Here is a 22122-nt window from a genome sequence, read left to right as displayed (position 1 = left end):
AACAAGGCAGGCATGTCTTCCTGGAGCCAAAATAGAATTTGTCTTAGTCGAGCGGGTGGTGGCAGTGGCCATGTATTCACTGGGATGGGCCCCAGGGGGAGGGGAGCCGAGGAGTGAGAGTCAGGAGAGGAAGGACCATGGGTGTGGGGATCCCCGTGCTAATTCTCGGGGGATCAGTTTCAGGAGCAGGTTCTTAAACATCCACTTGCCTGGGTGTCATGAAGTTACTGAGTATGTATCGATCAGAGTGAGAACGGTGATGTGGGGTGTTCCTAGGAGAAGAAACAGGGCCCTGCCAGTAACCCCTCTCTCTCATCCCACTCTTCCATGTGGCCTCCCTGGCCTGTAGCCTGGATGTCAGCACTCTTGTCCTGCGCTGGGAGCCAGGCCTAATGCATAGAATACTCAGGAATTCTTCCTGCACTTTTAATTCAAGCAAGTAAGTCATAATAGAGGTTTATTTAGCATAAAACTTACGTTTCTGAAGATATGAACTGTGCAATTCGGTGCACCAGCCGAGGTGCTTTCTCACATTGTCAACCCCTGGTGATCCTCAGGTCCTGCCCCATGGCACAGCTGGCTGCCTGTCTCTGCCGAGATCCCTGCCTTCCCCTCCAGAGTCTACTGTGTCCTGGAGATGTGCTGTGGGCAACCAGGCATAGGGCTTGTCTCTCATAAAATAATCAGAGAAGGAAATGAAGAGCTGCTTTATGGATGTTTGCATTTCTTTTTTTTTTTGTCAATTATGGTAAAAGAGAGACAATTAAGTTTGAAAGGGTTTAAATCAGAGGGGAAAAAGGGAGATTATATGGCACACTTGTTCTATGACACCTGCAATTTCTACAAGTATAAAGATAGATAGTTTTATTAAATATAAGGACAGTACAGGTACAAACGAACACCTGACTTCTTCTACAAGGTGACATTATGATAAAATATATACATATATACACACAATTGTTAAGGGTGGCTTGCCTGTTTCACAGTGGTATAGTTATTTCTGGCTTGATTGCCTTTTGCTTCAGAGTCTTTCAGTATAATTGCAGCGGTGTTGTCAGGTAGCATGGCAGAGCTGTAAATGTGGGCAGCACATCTGAGACGGGTTTCAAAAGAAGATTCCCAGGCCCACCAGTCCCGAGTCTAGCAAGGCTGATTAGAGGCACCGCTGCAGAGCAGGGAGCTAAGAATGGATTCTCAGGTGCTCTTGTACTGGTTCTGGACGCTGCTGTATATTTACAATGTGGTGGTACATTTGTGGCTCGTTGGGTCCTTCCTGGTGGATCTTGGAGATTCATATCATGAGCAGAAAGTTTTGGTGGTGGCACAGATGGATGAGACTCTGTTTGTAGAAATTTCAGAAAATGTTCTGAGAAAGAACTATGAAGTACACGCTGTCGACTAGGTTTCAGAGATGTATTGGGAACACTTTTTGATCCTCCTCCAAGCCAACCACTCATCCACCTGGTAACTGCACCCTGGCCATCAGTGAACAACTCTTCCATTTCCTCCTTTTTCATACCCAGACTGCTTCCCATTAATCTTAATACCTCAGAACGCTTGGTTTTTGGTGCCTGAAAGTATCTAATAAAGAGCTTTCTCATTAGGACTTTGTCCACTTTTCCTTCCGTGCTCTTTAGTACGTTCGTCAATTTCTTTTGTACCTCATCCAGCCTTTCTTCTTGGTATGCATTTTGTGTTTTAAGATTTTTAACTTGTTCTTCCTTCAGAGTTAACTGTTCTCTCAGTCTTGTTGCTGAGTCCAATGCAGCATTCGCCTCATCCAAACGTTCCTGTAATGATGAAAGTTTTCCTCCCAGATTTTCTGCCTTTGTCTTCCATTCCCCCAGAAGGTTGTTTTGCTTTGCTAGTTTGGCAGAATACATGGCTTTTTCCTCTTGCTGGAAACGGTCTAGTACCCCCTGCAGGTTGGCTAAGGAGAGAGCATACTGCTTTACTTGTTCTTGTGAGATGGAAAGCTGCTGTGCAGTTTCATCCCTCTGTGCAGAGACTGCATTCAGTTGGAGCTGCAATGATGCTACCTGCAAACTGGCTTGACGCCTTGCGTCCGTCATTGCATCAGAGGATGAAAGTAGCTTGTCTTCCAGTGCTGTGACTTTCTTTCTTAGGCTGTTCTCCCTGTCTTCTGCAGCCAAAGCTTCACGAGTAGAAGAGTCTTGTGATTCTAAAACATGCTTATGCAGGCTCTTTAGCTCCCAGTTTAAGTGTAATTCCTTGTTATGTAAATGTTGTAGCTCATTCTGCAGGGCACTGTTTTCCATTTGTTTCTGTTTCAGGGCCAACAGGACTTGATCTCTCTCCTGTTGAAACACAGCTGCCTTCTCCTGCATGGATTTCACTGCATTTAAAAGCTGATCTAACTCCCCAGTCTTGTCCTGTTCCTTTCCTTTGAGTAGTTGTTCCAAAACAAGAGCCTTCTCCTTCATTGCCTGGCACTCAAACTCCCTTTCTTGCAGCATGATTGAAATCATGGTATTAGCCTCTTGTAATGCTTGATGTTCTGTTTCCTTTACTCTGGATGTTTCTGCTATTTTTTCATTTTCCTCTTTCAGTTTAGAAATGTCTATTTCTAAAATTAATATTCTCTCCTTCAGGTTTGTCACTGCCTGCCTTAAAAGTTCATTTTCCTTCACTTTGTTAGTGAAATTCTCATTTAACGAAAGGAACTTGGCACTGTTGGCTTCGATTAAGAGGTCTTTTTCCTTAAGTAACTTTTTAAAAACATCTTGTTTGTCCTTTATCTCCTTAACTTCTGGATCATTTTGTTCATGTTCTTTTCCTTCTAGCTCTGGGGTGGCAGCAATTAAATGACATAATCTGTGATTCTTTTCCTGTAGAGTGCTGATTGTTCCATCTTTTTCCTGCAGTGATTTTCTTAACTCTTGTTGAAGTAATTTAGAAGGCTCCCTCATTACATCAGATTTAGTGTCCCTAAGAGATTCTGCTGACTGTGAAACAGGTGATGGTCCAGAGGAGAGCTGTGGTAAAATGATATCAAGTTTTCCTAAAAGAAGATCCTTGGTGTTGCAAAGCTGCCCTAGGCTGTGCTGAACTTGTGCTAATTTCTTCCCAAAATTTTTGAGTTTGCTTTCGTTCTGCTTGTACCGTTGGATTAGTTCAGTACGCTCTCCTTGGAATTTACAATTATTTTCACTGTCAACCAAAACCTGAGCCTGAAGTTGATGAAATTCCTCCTGTACTTGGGTTGACTCACAGTGTATGTTTTGTACTGTGGTCATCACTTGCTGTTTCCACCCTTCCATTTCCTTTACTTGTTGCTTTAATTTATCCCGTTCCTGCAGTATCTCCTCAAAGTGATGACTGTTAACACCTCCGTCCTCGTTACCAGTGCTGGATGCATGTAAAACAGTCAGTAAAGTCTGACATTTCTGACTCAATGCATCTATTTCAATGTCTTTTTCTCGAATGATATATGATAAATTATGCACCGTTTCTCTAAACATATTCTGGTCACTACTTTCAAATCGAGTGCACAAGGTTTTATTTTCTTCTTGCAGCTTCCTAAGGACTGCTTCTTTGTCAGAGACTATGTCCACCATTTTGTGGTATTCTCTTTTTAGGTGGCTATTTTCCCTAGTCCTCTCACTGAGAACAGCTAATACGTGTTCTCTCTCCAGGACAAAGGCCTGCATTTGCTGTTGGAGATAAGCAGCATCCTGGGTGTAGGGAGCTGAAGAGGTTCTTGCATGAAGAGCTTGTATTTCCGAATCTTTCTGCTGGATTATGTGAGTTAGTTTCACAAGCTCCTCTTTGGACAGCTGATCAATCTGCTTTCTTAAAGATATATTCTTTTCATTTAGAATTTTAATCTCTAATTCCCTTTCTTTTATCCCCTTTACTAACATTTCAATTTCACCTTTAGATAAATCAAGCCTTTCCCTTCCATATTCTATTTTAAGGCTCTCAACTTTCTTTTCAACAGAAATATCCAAATTTTCTGTTTGAAGTCCCTGTCTTCCTTCCTGCATCTGGGTTCTGGCTTGTTCAATAGTGTCTTGCAAATTCCTTGTTTCCTCATCCTTCTCTAAGCAAAGCTGGGTCTGTGAGGTATTCATTTGCTCATGCTGGTATTGAAACTCATCCCTTTCCTTTTTGTGCTCCTCTAAAAACTGAAGCACTTGAATCTCACTCTGGTTTTGATCTTCAGTTGTCTTCTGATGATGTTGTGTTTCCTCTTGAAGATCACCCTTTACCATATACAGTTGAGATACGTCAGACTCAGTGGCTGGCTGCCGATTCTGCACCTGCTCCTGTAGCACAATCTGTCCTACTCTAAGATGACTGATGTCTACATCTTCCTCTTGTAATTCATTTTGGTAACTTGTAGATCGCTGCTTGACTTGAAGCTGTGAGGCTTCATGCTGCTCTTCTAGGTCTGCACAGTGTTTAAGTCTCTCATTCGCTGATTTTAAGGTTGAATGAATGGATTCGCTCTCCTCTCTGCTTGAGTTAGGTAAAGCTGCTTCCACGTCCTCCATGCCTTCCATTAGCAATCCTGTTGTCAAGTTTGACCTCTGTCCAGTGAGAAAAGCCAGGCTGCCCCTCACTCTGCCCAGAGTTTGTCCCAAGCTGGAGCCGAGGTCACCAAGCCAGGACGACATCGCTGTGGGTCAAGGACCTACACGGTCTGCTCTGAGTGAAGCAGCCGATGTGGTCAGACTCTCCCACCAGGTGTCCTCCAACTGCTGCCTTGACGGAACTAGTCCAAATCTAAGCACTCAGGATTCCACAGCACAGTGAGGGGTTGCTGGGCAACACCAGCTTCAGGGGCTCCCCCCAGCTGCCCGGCTCTGCCCAGAAACACCAAGACCTGGCCTGGGACTTGACCACAGGCCTCCACCAGTGACTCAGTCAGGTCCACGGAGCCTCCGCTCCTTCCCACACCTTCCCCCCATCTGAATGGGCTTTTTCTTCCTCTGCTTTCCTGACTTTCCCCGGTTCCACGGGCAACTCCTGCCGCCTCCACCCCAGTGCAGGGACACCTGCCCTGAGAGCAGCAGTGGCTTATTGGAGTCCAATTTTATGACAGTTGATTTTTAGTTTGTTTTCTCTACATTTTAATCTGTTTAGGGCAAGAATATGCCTCGTACTTATTTCTCTTAGAAGTATATTTTTTATTCAAAAATAAATATTTTGTAATACTTGGAAAGGAAAAAGTGAAAAAATAGAAAAAATGGAATTCATTTCAAATTTTTAAAATGTGTGTTCACCTCTTTTAGAAATGCGCAGTCTCGGGCAACATCCCAGATCTGCTGATTCAGAAACAACGTTTAAGAAGATAAGCAGGTGTTGTGCTCATTAACGTGTGAGAAGCTCAAAATTGTAACGATTTTAAGATGCAGCATTTTAATTATGGTATTTATTGACAGTCTTATTTTAGTACAAGTGCTGGACACTTTGCCTAGTGCTTCGTATGCATTTTCTCATTTAATTCTCACACAGGCTATTCTAGCTCTCTTACCTTTTCTTACCAATTTTAAAATAAACTTGTCAATTTCTCCAAAAAATCAGTGCAATTTTCATTGCAGCCGTTCAATTTATAGATTAATTCAGAATAAACTGACATAACATTAAGGTTTCTAGCCCATCAAAAAGGTCTATCTCAGGCAGCGGACTTGGCCAAGTGGTTAGGGCATCCTTCTACCACATGGGAGGTCCGTGGTTCAAACCCCGGACCTCCTGGACTCGTGTGGAGCTGGCCCATGCGCAGTGCTGATGCGCGCAAGGAGTGCCCTGCCACACAGGGCTGTCCCCCTCGTAGGAGTGTCCCCCGCATAGGGGAGCCCCATGCGCAAGGAGTGCGCCCCATAAGGAGAGCCGCCCAGCACCAAAGAAAGTCCAGTCTGCGTAGGAATGGTGCCGCACATCCGGAGAGCTGACACAGCAAGGTGACAGAAACACGGATTCCAGCCCCTCTGACAACAAGAGGAGCGGACAAAGAAGATGCAGCAAACAGACACAGAGGAGCAGGGTGGGCGGGAGAAGGAGAGAGACATAAATAAATGAATAAATCTTTTAAAGAATTTTTTTAAAAAGAGAAAGTTATATCTCTCTGTTCATCTAGGTAGTCTATATTTTTCATTTAGGTTCTCTTTTATTTCTCATAGAGATACTTTATAGTTTGTAATTTTTTGAAAAAATATTTCCATTAGAAATTTGTGGTTTTACAGGACAGTCTTACATAAAATTAAGGATTTCCAAGTACTACCTCATCACCAAGCCATTGTGTTGGTATAGAAGTTTTGTTAGAATTCATGATAGTTACAATTAAGGAAAGAGTAATGAATTAATACATCTCCTTCAGTAAATCAGACTGAGATAAATTTATAGTTTTTTCACACATCGTCTTCAGCCCCTATTATTTTTGAGATATTCAGATAGTTGTGCGTGATATTGTAATGACATATACAAGCCATTGTACAGTTGTCAAAACATAGGTAATTGTGTGGTCCAAAATGTAAAGCGTAACGTAAACTATACACCACTCTTAGCAGCAATGCTTCAATCTGTGTTTATTTATTTATTTTTTAATTTTTTAAAAATTGATTTTGTAAAAATATTACATTAAAAAAATATGAGGTCCCATTCAACCCTGCCACCCCCACCGCACCCCTCCCCCCCCAGCAACACTCACTCCCATCATCCTGACACATCCATTGCATTTGGTAAGTTCAATCTGTGTTTATTAATTGCAACCAATATACCATATTGATGAAAGATGTTAATGGGTAAAAGTGTAGAAGCAGGAAGTTTGGGGTATATGGGAATCCCTGATATTTTTGATGTACCATTTATATAATCTAAAGCCCCTTTTATTTTCTTGTTACAATGTCTATAATCCATCATGTACCATAAGGTTCACTGTGTTGACATACAAGCCTTTGTGCAAAATGTCCACTTTCCTAGGATTCTCATGATGAACCTTCTTTAAAGCCTTTACCCCAGTGAAAACACTATTATTTTAGAATTCCCTGTTCATGTTTCACTCTTTGCTGCCACTGGACCTTTGCACATGTCATAGAACCTACCTGTCATATTCTTTATCCGCTCATATCTTGTGTTGTTTTTCTTTATTGATCTCTGTCCCTTTATGTTTCCTATCTGACTTGGAATCCCCTTCCTTTCCAGAACTTGCTCTTCCAGAAAAGCAACTCTCCTTCCAACTCTGACCATTCCCTTGCAGTTTGATCCCCTTAACAATTTATTCAATTTATAACATTCATAGATCTTGTATAATATATGAATCTTAATTCAGCAGTCCTGTCATCATATAGTGATTCCATTAACAAAAATGTTGTAGGTTGTACGTAAATGTAATATTTCTTTAAAAGGTTTGCATTATGCATTGGCAGTGATTCAACTCAATGAATTTGGATTTTTTTCCATGCTATATTTTAAGGAACATTATTATGCAAGTTGAGTTACATCTATAATTTGTTGGCTGTCAGGATGTTCTGGTGGATTCCTAAGAATGGTTCCCTAGACTGGTTTGGGTATGTTACTTTGGCCCTATTTCTATTCTTCCTTAGTATCATGTATTAGGTACAGCAATCAATAAATGCTAAGAGTGGTCAACCATGTGTAAGATCAGATGCCTTTGATTTAAAGATTGTGTGCCTTTGATTTTCCTGGTTTAGATTCCTGTTTTTAAAATACTTTAGATCGTTTTGAAGAGAGGCTGTATCCATTTTCATGGTTGGCATCTAATTCAATGCGTAGTCAAAGAGTGACTCATTCTCGTTGCATATTTCCTGTTAAATCAATGTATATATGCCAGTCTTCCACTCACTAACCAAATATTTCTTCCCATTAGATGTATATTTTCATGTCGTTGGACTCAAAGCTTGGTACAATCACAGAATATTAGATATGGCATCAAGTCGTGGCTTTGCTACTCAGTAGCTGGGTGAACTTGACCATGCCATTTAATTTCTGCATTCCTGTTATTTTATCTGTGAAATGGGGGTGATATTTATTTCGCCACCTGCCACATATGATTATTGTAAGGATCAAAATGAAACTGAAGTTAATGTGACCTGAAGAGACTTGAGTGACTGAATCCTGAGGTTGCACAGCCAGGAGAGCAATAAAGCCAGGACTGAGCTGAGGGCTGCTTGTGCCTTGGTGACTGTTTCAACACAACTTTGTTCTGTACCTTGGTAGATAGTCTCTGTGTGAGTTTGTTGACATAAGCTTTGTGAAAGTGCTTTGTAAACTAGAAAGGACACAACCAATCCACGGTTCACAGGATGGAGGAATAGAATATGGATTAGAGTGGACTTACTGATATTCTATTCATGAACTATTGTGATTAGTAATGGAAGAAAATGTGGCATTGGTGTGGAGAAAGTGGCCATGGTGGCTGCTGGGTGTGGGGAATGAGAGGAAGAGATGAGATGTGGAGGTGTTTTAGGGACTTGGAGTTGTCCTGGGTGGTGCTTCAGGGACAATTACCGGAGATTGTATGTCCTCCCATGGCCCACTGGATGGAACGTGGGAGAGTGTGGGCTATGATGTGGACCATTGACCATGAGGGGCAGCGATGCTCAGAGATGTATTCACCAAATGCAGTGAATGTCTCATGATGACTGAGGAGAATGTTGCTATGGGGGGAGGAGGGCGGTGGGGGGTATATGGGGACCTCATATTTTTTGAATGTAACATTAAAAAAATAAAGACAAAAATAAAAAATAAAAAAAGAAATAAATGTAAGTTGATAGTTTCTTATATGTCTGTCAAAGAATTTTGTTATTTTCCAAATGTTTGTCTAAATTCAATGATGTCCATCATAGAGAGGTTCTTTATTTTAATCTACTTAAAAAAAAACATACAAGTGTTTTCCCCTTCCCCTCCCTACCTTCTCCTGCCCTGCTTTTTTTTTTTTTTTTTAAATCTGTATTCTTCTGTATCTATTTCTCTCTCTCTTTCTCTTTTTGTCTTTTCTTCTCGTTTTTTCTCCTCTAGGATTCTTTGGGATTCGCTTCTGGGGACCTCTGATGTGCAGAGAGGTTCCCTGTCAGTTGTGGCACTTCAGTTCCTGGTTTTTTCTGTGTTTCTCCTTGACTCTCCCCTCCATCTCCCTTTTTTTTCTTGTTGCATCATCATCTTGCCGTGTGACTCACCCGTGTTGCCACTGGCTCACCATGTGGGCACTTGGCTCGCCACGTGGGCACTCACATAGGCACTTGGCTCGCCACGTGGGCACTCACACAGGCACTTGGCTCGCCACGTGGGCACTCACACAGGCACTTGGCTCGCCACGTGGGCACTTGCGTGGGCACTCGACTTGCCACAGCGGCACTTGGCTCGCCACGTGGGCTCTCGTGCAATCACTCAGCTCACCACACAGGCATGCTTTCTCTTCTTCTTTTTCACCAGGAGGCCCCAGGGATCAAACCCAGGTCCTCTCACCTGGTAGGCAGAAGTCCTATCACTTGAGCTACATCTGGTTCCCCCGAGTGTTTTTGTTAAGTTAGCAATATCTAAACAATTTATTACTTAACACATCTTGGAACTTACAAAAAATATACTCTATGCTTCCCTGAGTCTATCGAGTTTCTTATCTCAATATGTTTACCTTAAACATGGTCCCCCAAATAATGTATGTATATTCTTCCTAATTATATCATTCCTTCAGTGGAAACAGTGAAAAGATAAGTTCTTCTCAGTATGTTAACCTTAAAAGATAAATACTGTATGTATATCCTGCATATCTTCATTGGTCTTTCAGTGGAAACAATGGAAAAATAACTGGACTGGCTTAGCTTGTCCACATTCATCTTGGTAGTGAGTCTGTCTGCCTTTCTACAGATCCATTGTTATGGTGTATCCTTTTTCCCGGGTGCACTGTCAGCCAAATTTCAACACAGTCTTCTCTTTTTGGTCAGTTGTACTAGGCTGCTTGATAGTACATGTCCATTCAGTGAGTCTCAGTGGATGTCTTTTTGGGTTTTTTCCATCTACTGAAAGTAGCTCAACATTTCTACCTGATATATTCTTACCTTGTGATTTTTAGGTAGAGGATATTTCACCAAATTACAAATCAATGACTTGTGTCTGAAGTTAGCATTTGTACTAACCATCCCATTTCCTCAAATTCTTTTAAAAAATTATTTGTATTGTGGCAACCTATGTAACATAAATTTTGTCATTTTAACCATGTTTATGCCTGCAATTCAACAGCATTAATTACACTGGCAATGTTATACTGCCGTTACCACTATCCATTACCAAAACTTTTTCATCACTTCAAACAGAAACTCTGTGTCCACTAAGCAATGACTGCCCTTTCCATCTCCCACTGGCCCCTGGTAACCTCTAATCTTCTCTTTTTCTCTATGGCTTGGTTTACTTTAGCTGTTTCATGGTAATGGACTCAGAATATTTGTCCTTTTATGCCTTGCTGCTTTCATTTAACATAATGTGTTGAAGTTCCTTCCATGTTAGAGCATAAATCAAAACTCCTTTTTATGACTAAATAATATTCAACTGTATATGTGTACCACAGTCTGTTTACCCATTCAGCTGCTGATAGACATTTGGGTCATTTTTACCCTTGGCTATTGTGAATAATGCTCTTCTGAACATTGTTGTCCAGTTATCTGAGTCCCTGTTTTCAGTTCTTTTCAATATATACCTAGGGACAGAATTTCTGGGTCATATGGTAATTGTATGTTCCACTTTTTGAAGAATGGCCAGATGGCAGCATTTTACATTCCCACTGTCAATTCAGGAGGGTTCTGTTTTAGTTTCCGTGCTGCTAAAACAAACACCTTGCCAGGGTGTGACTAACAACCGGAATTTATTGTCTAAAGACTTCGGAGCCTACAAGTCTTGCTTCTTCCTGGGGTTGGTGTCTTCTAGCTGGCCTGCAGTCTCTGTGGTTCCGTGATTTTCCATCACATGACAATGCACATAGTAACGTCTTCTGTTTTTCTGTTCCAGTTTCCTTTGATTGTTGGCTTCTGGCTGTTCCCCGGGGCTGCTTTCCATGTGTCTAGTTTCCTTTGCCCATAAGGACTTCAGCTACATGGATCTTCATTCATTTGAGCACACCTTAACTAATAACATCTTCAGGGTTCCTGTTTACAAATGAGATCATACCCATGGGACCAGGGGTTGGGACCTGAACGTGCCTTTTGTCATAGCTATGATTCAATCCCCAACAGTCCTCCCTTGCTACCTACCACCAAAGGATATGCTCTTCACAAATGCAAAATACGTGAGTTCCTTCACAACATCCCCAAAACCTTATGCCATTTTAGAACAATGCTAAGAATAAACTCTCAAATAAACTCTCAGCAAAATCTGTCACGGGTATGGTCCATCCTGGGGCAAAATTCCCCTTTCAGATGGACATGGAAACCTGGAAAACCACTTATCGGCATCTAATGTACAATGGTGGAGCAGGCGTAGACCAAATATTCCCATTGCAGAAAGGACAAATTAGCAGGAAAACAGAGGTCATGGGTTCCATACGATTCTAAAACCAAGCAGGGCAAACTCTATTAGCTCTCAAGATATGAAAGCCACCTGTGGCTTGATGCTTAGTCCATTGTGCCTGATAGAGCAGCAGCCCACCTCTTCTAAGCCTTTGTGTAGAGGCCCTGCTCTCCCCAAACACTGGTTCCACACTCTCCGAGCATTGGAATGGTGGCCCGGTTCTCCATTAGTACCCAAGTCCAGCGCACAGCCCCACGATCTCCAAGCTCTGGGTGGTGGCTCTCTCCTTGAACAACATGGCACAAGACTCACCATCTCTAAGCACATCAGTTCAGGCCTTCTCTGTTTCCCTCAGTCCAGGCTGGCAGTGGTTCCACTCATACAAGATTGGAGAAAACCTTGTTGGCTTTGCGTGTGGTTCAGGGGGAGCCACACCATCAGACAATAGAACAGTCCACAGATCCTGCCTGGGCAAGTGCATTTCCAGTCCTGACCTCCACTGAAATGGCCGAGTGGACCCCTGTTCAGCCACACCTTCTTTAGCGTAGGGTGTTGGGTTTCACCCTTACCTGGACCCTGTCTTCTGGGAACTCTCTGAAAGCTCAGGAAGTCTCTGATAGAGCCATTTCTGACCCTAGTTTCAGAAACATTATCTGGATAAACTGAGAATTTTTCAAATCATCAATCACTGTTTTATTTGTTTATGTGTATGTGCTTAACAATTCAATCCTCTGTTTCTCTCTTTCCTCTCTGATTTCACTATGAGCTGCGAGGAGAAACCAGGCTGTACCTTCCACATTTAGCTGGGATATCTGTCTCCTCAGCTTAATGTCCAAGTTCATCACTCTAAAATTCTGCCTTCCATCCAACATCAGAAACTCAGTTTTACTAAGTTCTCTGCTGTTTAGCAAGGATTGGGTCTTTTCAAACTTCCAATGCCACAGTCATCATTCTCTTCGAAGGCCCTGCCGGTGGTACCTTTAACATCAGTTCTACTCACATTTTGTTCATGATGAATTACGCATTCTCCAAGATGATAACAAACTTTTTTTCCAGCTCTCACTCATTTTTTGAATGCTCACAATTCTTCTAGCCTTTACTCCATACCTATTACAAAGCTGTTCCCATATTTTTAGGTATTCGTAATAGGAGCACCTCACTTTCCGTTCCCAAAAACTCCTTTAGTGTCTTGGCTGCTAAAACAATTCCCATGAAGTCATTTGCCTGAACAGCAGGAGTTTATTGGCTAAGACTTTCAGAGACTGGAAGGCTGGCTCCTTCCTGGGGTCAGTGTCTTGTGACTGGCTGTGTTCTGTGGTTCCTCGGCTTTTCTGTCACATGACAAAATGCACAGGGTGGCATCTTCTCTTCCCTCTTCTGGACCCATTGACTTCTAGCTGCTGACTGCTCCCTGTGGCTTCTCTCCCAGTTTCCAGTTTCCTTTGCTTAGAAGGACCTCGGCCAAATTGGATTAAGGCCCACCTTCATTCAGTTTTGACAGACCTTAGGTAATACCATCTGCAAAGGTCCTATTTACAAATGGGTTGACACCCGCAGGGCCCGAGATTGGGACCTGATCATGCCTTTTGGGAAGGGGAGGGCATAATTCAATTCCAACAGGAATTTCTCCACATCCCCATCCACACTTGTTATTTTCTGGAGTTTTATTTTCTTTCACTAATAATCATTGAGTATGTGTCAAGGGGTATCTCATTGTGGTTTTGATTTGCATTTCCTTAATAACTTATGATGTGGAGCATCTTTCCATGTACTTATTGACCATTTGTATGTATTCTTTGAAGAAATGTCTCTTGAAGTCCTTTGATCATTTTCTTTTGGGTTGTCTTTTTACGGTATTAAAAACTTTCTTCGTATGTTCTGGGTAATAAGCCCTTATTGGAAGTATGATTTGCAACTATTTTCTCCCATTCTGTAGTTATCATTTCATATTCTTGATAACACCCCCACATTTTTTTTTTTTTGGATGATGTCCAGTTATCAGTGTTTCTCTTCTGTTGTTCAGGCTTTTGGTATCATATCTAGGAATCCATTACAAAATCCAAGGTCCTGGAAAATTTCCCCTTTACTTTCTTCTAACAGTTTTATGTTTTAGCTCTTGTATTAAGGTCATTGATCCATTTGGCATTAATTTTTGTGTATGATGTGAGTGCCTTAACGGTAGGCCCTAATTAGCAATTTGTCCTCCTGTGATGGAGTTAGACTCAGATATGACTTTCTACAGTGCCTCTTCTGTCCCTTTTTATTGAACTTCTGGTGGATGCTGGGTTTGCTGTATGCCCAGGAGACTTCAATCTCTGGGCTGTCGAGGTTCCACCTGAGCCCTAAGTCTCAGTGGTATTGCTGCACCACCTACACTCCACTTCATTGGACTTACCCAGGTCAGCTGAGAGGGAGATGAGGATGGACAACAACCACACCAGGGAACCAAGACAGTCTACGGCTGTGGGCACGAGAGTCACATCCACCAGCCATGTGGGAAAGAAGCCCCTTCTCAATCGAGAGAAGGAGTGAGCATCGCCATCCCAGGGTCCTAGGGATAGACAAAGAAAATATGGACTAGAGTGGACTTAATGGTATTCTACAACAGAATTATTTTTACTCTAGCAATAGGAGCAGTTGTATCATTGATGTGGACACAGTGGCCTCTGGAGTTGCTAAACGCAGGGAAAGGGAAAAGGAGGTGTGATGCAGAGGCATTTTCAGGACTTGGAGATGTGCTGATTGATATTGCAGGGACAGATGCAGGACATGACATATCCTACCAGAATCCACTGGATGGACTGAAGAGAGTTTAAACTACACTGTAAGTAATAGCCCATGCTGTGTAGCGGTGCTTCAAAATGTATTCATCAAATGCAATGCAAGTACCACACTAATGAAAGAAGTTCTTGATGTGGGATAAGTGTGGGATGCGGGGTGGGGCATCGGGACCTCCTACCGCTTTTAATGTCACATTTTGTGTGATCTACGTATCTTTTGAAAGTAAATAAAAATATATATCTAGGCAAATTATGTTCAGATAGTATTAGTTTTGAAAGGATTGAAAGAAGTCAGTTAAATTAAAAAAAAGATTACCTATATAAAGACAATGAGGGCGGCGGACTTGGCCCAGTGGTTAGGGCGTCTGTCTACCACACGGGAGGTCCGCGATTCAAACCCCGGGCCTCCTTGACCCGTGTGGAGATGGCCCATGTGCAGTGCTGACACGCGCAAGGACCACCATGCTACGCAGGGGTTTCCCCGCATAGGGGAGCCCAACCCGCAAGGAGTACGCCCCGGAAGGAGAGCTGCACAGCGCAAAAGAAAGTGCAGCCTGCCCACGAATGGCACAGCACACACAGAGCACTGACACAACAAGATGATGCAACAAAAAGAAACACAGATTCCCGTGGGGCTGACAACAACAGAAGCAGACAAAGAAGAACACACAGCAAAACAGACACAGAGGACAACTGGGGTGGGGGAGGGAGGGGAGATAAATAAATAAATAAATAAATAAATAAATAAATAAATAAATAAATAAATAAACCTTTAAAAAAAGAAGACACTAGTCACGAATTCCAAGAAGAGAGCAGAATACAAAGACATGGGACTCTTTCCTCCTCCAGAAAAGTATCTGCAGGACAGGCTGAAACAGACTGGAAAAAGATCTCTAGGCTTTAGGACAGCAGGTGAAGGCTGAACCCCACCCAGAACAGAGACGGACAAAGGAGGGGAATTGCGGCAGAAGAACTGTGACTGGAAAGCAGCAGCTACTGCTCCTGGCACCCTCCCCGACTCTAAGGACTTCACAATACTCAGGCCTCTCAGCCAACTTTAGACAAAGGGGTCTCCAGGGATCCACAGCCCCTGGAAAGCGGACGGAGAGGGACACCATCTAAGGCTGCACATTCTAACCCACAAATCTGGTCTGCTGTGTCCCCACCAGCCTTTCCAGGCCAGGTGGGACCCCTCAATCTCACTCTCTTATAGCCAGGACTGAGTGTGGAGGACTCGCCTCTGCAGCAAAGAGGAGAGAGAGGGACACAGCCTAAGGCTGAAAACTTTGAACCCACAAATTTGGTCTGCGGAGTCCCAGGAGCTCTACCGGGCTGGGCAGTACCAGCCCATTGTTTGCCTTGGGAGCCTGCAAAGGACTAAGGAGATCTGACCCTCTCAATCTCCTACTCTACTAACCTGGAATGACTGTGGAGGACACAGAGGGGAGTGGAACCATTTCCTACCCAGGAAAAGAGAGGGGGTTGCTGGAGAAGTCTGACGAATTCTTTCTGAGAAAGTTTAAATTACAAGGCTCTTCATCTCCAGGCAAGAACCTCTACCACACTGTTCCAGTCTGTGTCACAGCAAAAACGCTCCAGCCAGGCACTGACCTGAAAGGGCTGCCAAAGAGTACCTTCCAGGAGCAGAACTAGGTAGAACACATGAGTAAATTAAAAATAAATTGCAGAGGCTTCTGCTAGCCTATATGGCTTCCCTCCGAAGGCCCCAGGAAGCAAGTCTGCAACCCATTACTGGGCATAGCAGTTTGATATTACTGATGAATTCCAAAAAGAAATATTGGATTAGGCTCATAAATTGGTCTTTTCCTCAGGGTATAGTACATTATCTTGGATTCAGAGGTTTATGTGATTAAATAATGATCAAGGCTTTGATGGGGCCACATCAGCAGGACGTTGTATCCCTGCCCCTTGGTGGATGGGACTCACAGAGAAAACAACATGACAAAAGAGATGGCTGGAGTTTTTGAGCTGTAGCCCAGGAAGTGAACACACAGGAGATCATCGCCAGAGGAACAGAGAGAGCTCTTTAGACACAGCTGAAGCCCAAGGGAGAGGACAGATATATTTGCCTGATACTCTACAGCTGACTTCGTAGAGAGAGGCAAAGCCTAGAGAGCCTTCTAGTCTAGAGCTGAACTTGTGGTGAACAGACAGGAGCTGGACGTGGAGAGAATTGAACCCCAGGAAGAGAGGAACCCAGGAAGCCTGAACCCTGGCACACATCGGCAGCCATCTTCCTCCAAATTGTGGCAACAGACTTTGGTGAGGGAAGTAACTTGCACTTCAGAGCGTGGTAAATAAGCTTCTACCCCAAATAAACACCTTGTATAAAGGCAACAGATTAATGATATTCTGCATCAGCACCCCTTTGGCTGACACTGGGTGCGGAGCCCTGTTTTGAGCAAAGAACAGGGACAAGACAAACCATCCAGGAGGAACACAGAATCAAAGAGCAGCAATAACACACAGCCTCCCACCACCAAAGCCCAACAACAGAGAAAGAAACTGAGCATCTGAGGAAACTGCATCCTAATCAGATGCCTAGCATCAGCAAAAATTTACAAGCCAGACTAAAAAAATGACAGACATGACCCAGGAAAAGGAATATAACAAAGCCTCAAAAGAGACACAGGATTTGAGAAAACTAATTAATGAGATGCATATACACAGTTCCAAAATCAAATTGAAAGAAAAATGAAAGAAAAATATGGCTAAAGAAATGAATGAGATCAAGAAGATACTGAACAAGCACACACAAAAAACGTGAAACCCGAAATAGAAAAGTAACAGAGCTAATGGGAAGGAAAGACACGATAGACATACAGCAAACTCGAAATGAAAGAAGAAAGAATAAGTGATACCAAAGACAGAAGAGCTAAAATTACAGAGAGAAAAGACTGGGAAAAAATGAACATGGGTTCAGAGAGGTTGAATGACAACTCAAAAACCAACAACAAACATGTCATAAGATATCCAGAAGGAGAAGACAGGGGAAGGAGGGGAGGGGCTAGTATTTGAGGAAATAATAGTTGAAAATTTCCCAACTCCAGGGAAAGAAATTAACCTACATGTCTAAGAAGCCCACTGTATCCCAATCAGAATAAATCCAAATACACCTATTCCAAGACACATACTACTGAGAAAGTCAAACCTCAGAGATAAAGAGAAAATTCTGAGAGCAGTAAGAGAGAAGAGAACCATTACTTACAAGGGACACCCAGTAAGATTTAGTACAGATTCCTCATGAGAAACCATGGAGGCAAGCAGACTGCACTATGATAAAATTAGGAGACCAAAAGAGAAAAACTGCCAGCCGAGAATTCTGCATTCACCAAAATTGTCCTTCAAATACGAAGGTGGGTATATAATATTCACAAGCCAATACAAATAGAGTTCATAATAAAGAATCCATCTTGCAGGATATATTAAGGGAAGCCTTAGAACCTGAAAGAAAAAGGAGAGTGAAGCTTGGAGGAGAGAATAGGAGAATAGAAGGAGAACCAAAAAAGTAAAAAGACAGACCAAAATGTGATATGACATAGGATAACCAAAGAAGAAAATGGAGGAAAGAACTAATGCATTTACAGTAATATCACTGAATATGAATAGATTAAACTGACCAATTAAGAAATACAGGCTGACAGGATGTATTTTAAAAAAGCATGAGTCAGTCGTATGCTGCGTACCAGAGACCCACCTTAGACCCACGGATACAAACTGCCTGAAAGTGAAAGGCTGGAAAAAGAAACTCCATGCAAATAGTAACCAAAAACAAGCAGGCTTAGCTATACTAATATTGGAGAAAACAGACAGTAAGTGCAAAAAGTTAAGAGAGATACAGAAGGCCATTAAATATTAATAAAAGGGACAAGCAACCAGGAAGGTATAACAGACATAAATATCTATGCACCTAACCAAGGTCTCCCAAATACATGGAACAAACTCTGGGAAAATTGAACAGAGAAACAGGCATCTCTACAATAAACAAGTGGAGATTTTAAAACACCTCTCACAACATTAGACAGAACTAGACAGAAGACCAACAAGGAAAGAGAGACCTGAAACAATATGATCAATAAGTTAGACCTAACACACATATACAGAACACAGCATCCAAACTCAGTGCATTAGACATTCTTTGAACATACCCATGCATCCTTCTCAAGGACAGACCACATATCAGGGCACAATACAGCACTCAATAAATATAAACATAATCAATTTATACAAAGCATCTTCTCAGATCAGAAGGGAATCAAAATCACAATCAATGACAGAGAGAAAAAGTTAAATTCACAAATGCCTATATTAAAAAAGAAGAAAGAGCTAAAATCCAAGAATTAACTGAACAACAGAAGAAACAAGAAAAAGAAAAGCAAACCATCCTCAAAACAAGCAGGAGATAAGAAAGATTAGAATAGAATTGAAGGAAATTGAGAAAGAAAAAAAAAAAAACAGTCAAAACCAAAAGCCAGTTATTTGAGATGGAGATCAGTAAAATTCACAAACCCCTACCAAGATTAACAACGAAAAAAAAATCCTAATAAATACAATTGGAAATGAAAGAGGGGAAGTTATGACTGATCCCACAGAACTCGAAAGGATCATAAGAGGATATTCTGAGAAACTGTCTGCCAACAAACTAAACAACCTAGAGGAAATGAGCAAACGCCAAGAAAAGCACAACCAGCCTACATTAACGCTACAAGAAATACAAGAACTTACCAAACCAATCACATTGAAGGACACTGAAACTGTCTTTAAAAATCACCAACAATGGAAAAATCTAGGACCATGTCACTTCACAGGTGAATTCTACCAAACATTTAAAAAAGAATTAACACCAATCCTGTTTAAACTCTTCCAGAAAGTTGAAAAGGAGGGAAAATAACCCACCATTTTTTAGAAAGCCAACATCACTGTAATACCAAACCCAAATAAAGACACAGTAAAGAAAAGAAATTACCGACCAATCTCTCTAATGAACATTGATGCAAAAATTCTTACCAAAATATTTATAAATCGAATCCAGCACCATATCAAAAGTCCTATACATCACAATCAAGTGGGATTTATTCCTGATGGGCATGCCTGGTTCAATATTCGAACATCAATCGTTGTGATACACAACATTAATAAATGGAAGGAAAAAAAGACACATGATCATCTCAATCAAGGAGAAAAGGCATTCGATTAAAACCAGTATCATTTCTTATAAAAACATTTCAAAACAGAAGAATAGAAGGATTATTCCTGAATATGATAAAAACCACACATGAAAAACCCACACCTGACATCGCACCAACTGGGGAAAGGTTGAAAGCTTTCCCTCTAATACTGGGAACTAAACAAGGATGCCCACCAGCACCATTGTTATTCAGCATTGTAACAGAAGCTCTAGGTAGAGCAATTAGAGAAGAAAAAATAATTGAAGACGTATAAAGAAGAAAGAGGAAGTCACCTTATATTATATTTAGAAAATTCTGAAATGTCTACAACAAAGCTATTTGAGCTAATAAATGAGTTCAGCACAATGGCAGGCAGCAGGATCAACACGGAGAAATTAGTTATATTTTTGTACACTAGTATTCCACATTTTGAGGAGAAAAAAAGGGGAAAATTTCATTTACAATAGCAACAAAAACACTCAAATACCTAGTGATCAATTTAACAAAAGACGCACAGGACCTATAGGGAGAAGATTACAAAACAATGCTCAAAGAAATTTGAAAAGACCGAAACAATTGGAAAGACATTCCATGTTTGTGAACTGGAAGACCAAACACCATAAAGATGTGAATCCTACCCAGACTGATTTATAGATTCACTGCAAGACCAAGCAAAATTTCAACAGCCTACTTTAGAGAAACAGAAAAGACAATTACCAAACCACTTGGAAGGGAAGTGCATGTGAATAGCCAAAAGTATTCTAAAAAAGAACAACAACACAGAAGTAATTTCACTGGCTGACCTTGAAACATATTGCAATGCTACGCTGGACAAATTCACATGATACTGCAATAAAAAGAGAAAGAGCGATGAGTGGGATAGAACTGCGAGTACAGGAATTAACCGTCACCTCTATGGTCAAGTGGTTTTTGACAAGCCCTCCAAGCCTGTGTTAATGGGAAAAAAACAAGACTCTTCAGCAAATGCTGCTGGGAGAACAGGTTATCTGTAACCAAAAGAATGAAAGGCAACCCCTATCTCACTCTCTATATAAGAATCAACTCAAGGGAAGCAGATTTGGCTCAACTGATGGAGCATCCACCTACCAGATGGGAGGCCCAGGGTTCAGACCCAGGCTCACCTGACCCATGTGGTGAGCTAGCCAACACGGAGCGCTGATGCACGCAAAGAGTGCCGTGCCCCGCAGGGGTGTGCCCTCCGTAGGGAAACCCCGTGCCCAAGGAGCATGCCCCCACAAGGAGAGCCGCCCTGTGCGAAAAAGTTCAGCCTGCCCAGGAGTGGTGCCATGCACACGGAGAGCTGACACAGCAAGACGACACAACAAAAAGAGACACAGATTCCCGGTTCCAATGACAAGAATGCAAGCAAACTCAGAAGAACACACAATGAATGGACACAGAGAACAGACAATGGGTGTGGGGGGAAGGGAAGGGGAGAGAAGTAAAATTAAAAGCTTTCTAAAAAATTAATAAATAAATAAATGATAATAACACACACAAAAAAGAATCAACTCAAAATGGATACAAAGACCTAAATAGAAAAGCAAGTACCAAAAAACTACTAGAAGAAAACGTAGGGAAGCATCTTAAAAACCTTGTGGTAAGTGGTGGTTTCTTGGACCTTACACCCAAAGCACAAACATCAAAAGAGAAATTACATAAATTGGACCTCCTTAAAACTAAACACTTTTGCACCTCCCAGGACTTTGTCAAAAGGGGGAAAAGGCAGCCAATTCAATGGAAGAAGATACTTAGTAATCACATGTCCCATAAGGGTTTAATATCCCAGATATAGAGAGATGTTTCAACTCAACAATAAAAAGACAAATGACGCAAAAGACATGAATAGACATTTGTTGAAAGAAGAAATACAAATGTCAAAAAGCACATGAAAAAATATTCGACATCATTAATGATTAGGGAAATGCAAATCACGACGAGATATCACTTCACAGCTATCAGAAGGGCCACTATTAAAAAGTCAGAGAACTACAAGTGTTGCGGAGGATGTGGAAAGACAGGAACATTTATTCACTGTTGGTAGGAATGCAGAATGCTACATCCACTGTGCACGACTGTTTGGCAGTTCCTAGAGAAGTGGAATATAGATTCGCCACGTGATCCTGCACCACCACTACTGGGTACATTCCCGGAAGAACTGAGAACAGTGATATCAACAGGAATCTGCACACCTACATTCATAGTGGCGTTATTCACAATTGCCAAAACCTGGAAACAGCCCAGGTTTCCATCAGCCGGTGAACAGATAAACTGTGTTGTATTCACACGATGGAAGATCACGCAATGCTAAGAAGAAATAAAGTCATCAACCACACGACAACGGGAATGCACCTGGAGGACAGGATGGTGAGTGAAGCACATCCCAGGCACCAGCCAATAGATATTCGTATTTTTTTTCCAGTTGTGGCTGTCAGGCACTTGCCCTGATTAAAAAACCGTGATGTATTGACATGACGGAACATTATGCGGGCAGTAAAAAGAAATGACGTCATAAAGCATATGACAACGTGGATGAATCTACAGGACATTATATTGAGGGAAGCCAGCCAGACACAAAAGGACAAATACCATATGAGCAAGTTACCATGAACCAAATATATTGTGTAATATATTGTATGATTGAAAAAAAG

The 22122-nt window shown here is 41.8% G+C and overlaps 1 pseudogene; it reads right to left on the bottom strand.

Moving 5' to 3' along the window:
* Positions 1–855: 855 nt before the first annotated feature.
* Positions 856–4517, bottom strand: LOC131277405 (thyroid receptor-interacting protein 11 pseudogene; annotated as a pseudogene).
* Positions 4518–22122: the final 17605 nt, after the last annotated feature.

The sequence above is a fragment of the Dasypus novemcinctus genome (assembly GCF_030445035.2).
Source record: "Dasypus novemcinctus isolate mDasNov1 chromosome 12 unlocalized genomic scaffold, mDasNov1.1.hap2 SUPER_12_unloc_2, whole genome shotgun sequence".
Taxonomy (NCBI): domain Eukaryota; kingdom Metazoa; phylum Chordata; class Mammalia; order Cingulata; family Dasypodidae; genus Dasypus; species Dasypus novemcinctus.
The sequence above is the reverse complement of the archived record's forward strand: the minus strand, read 5'-3'. Positions and strand labels throughout refer to the sequence as shown.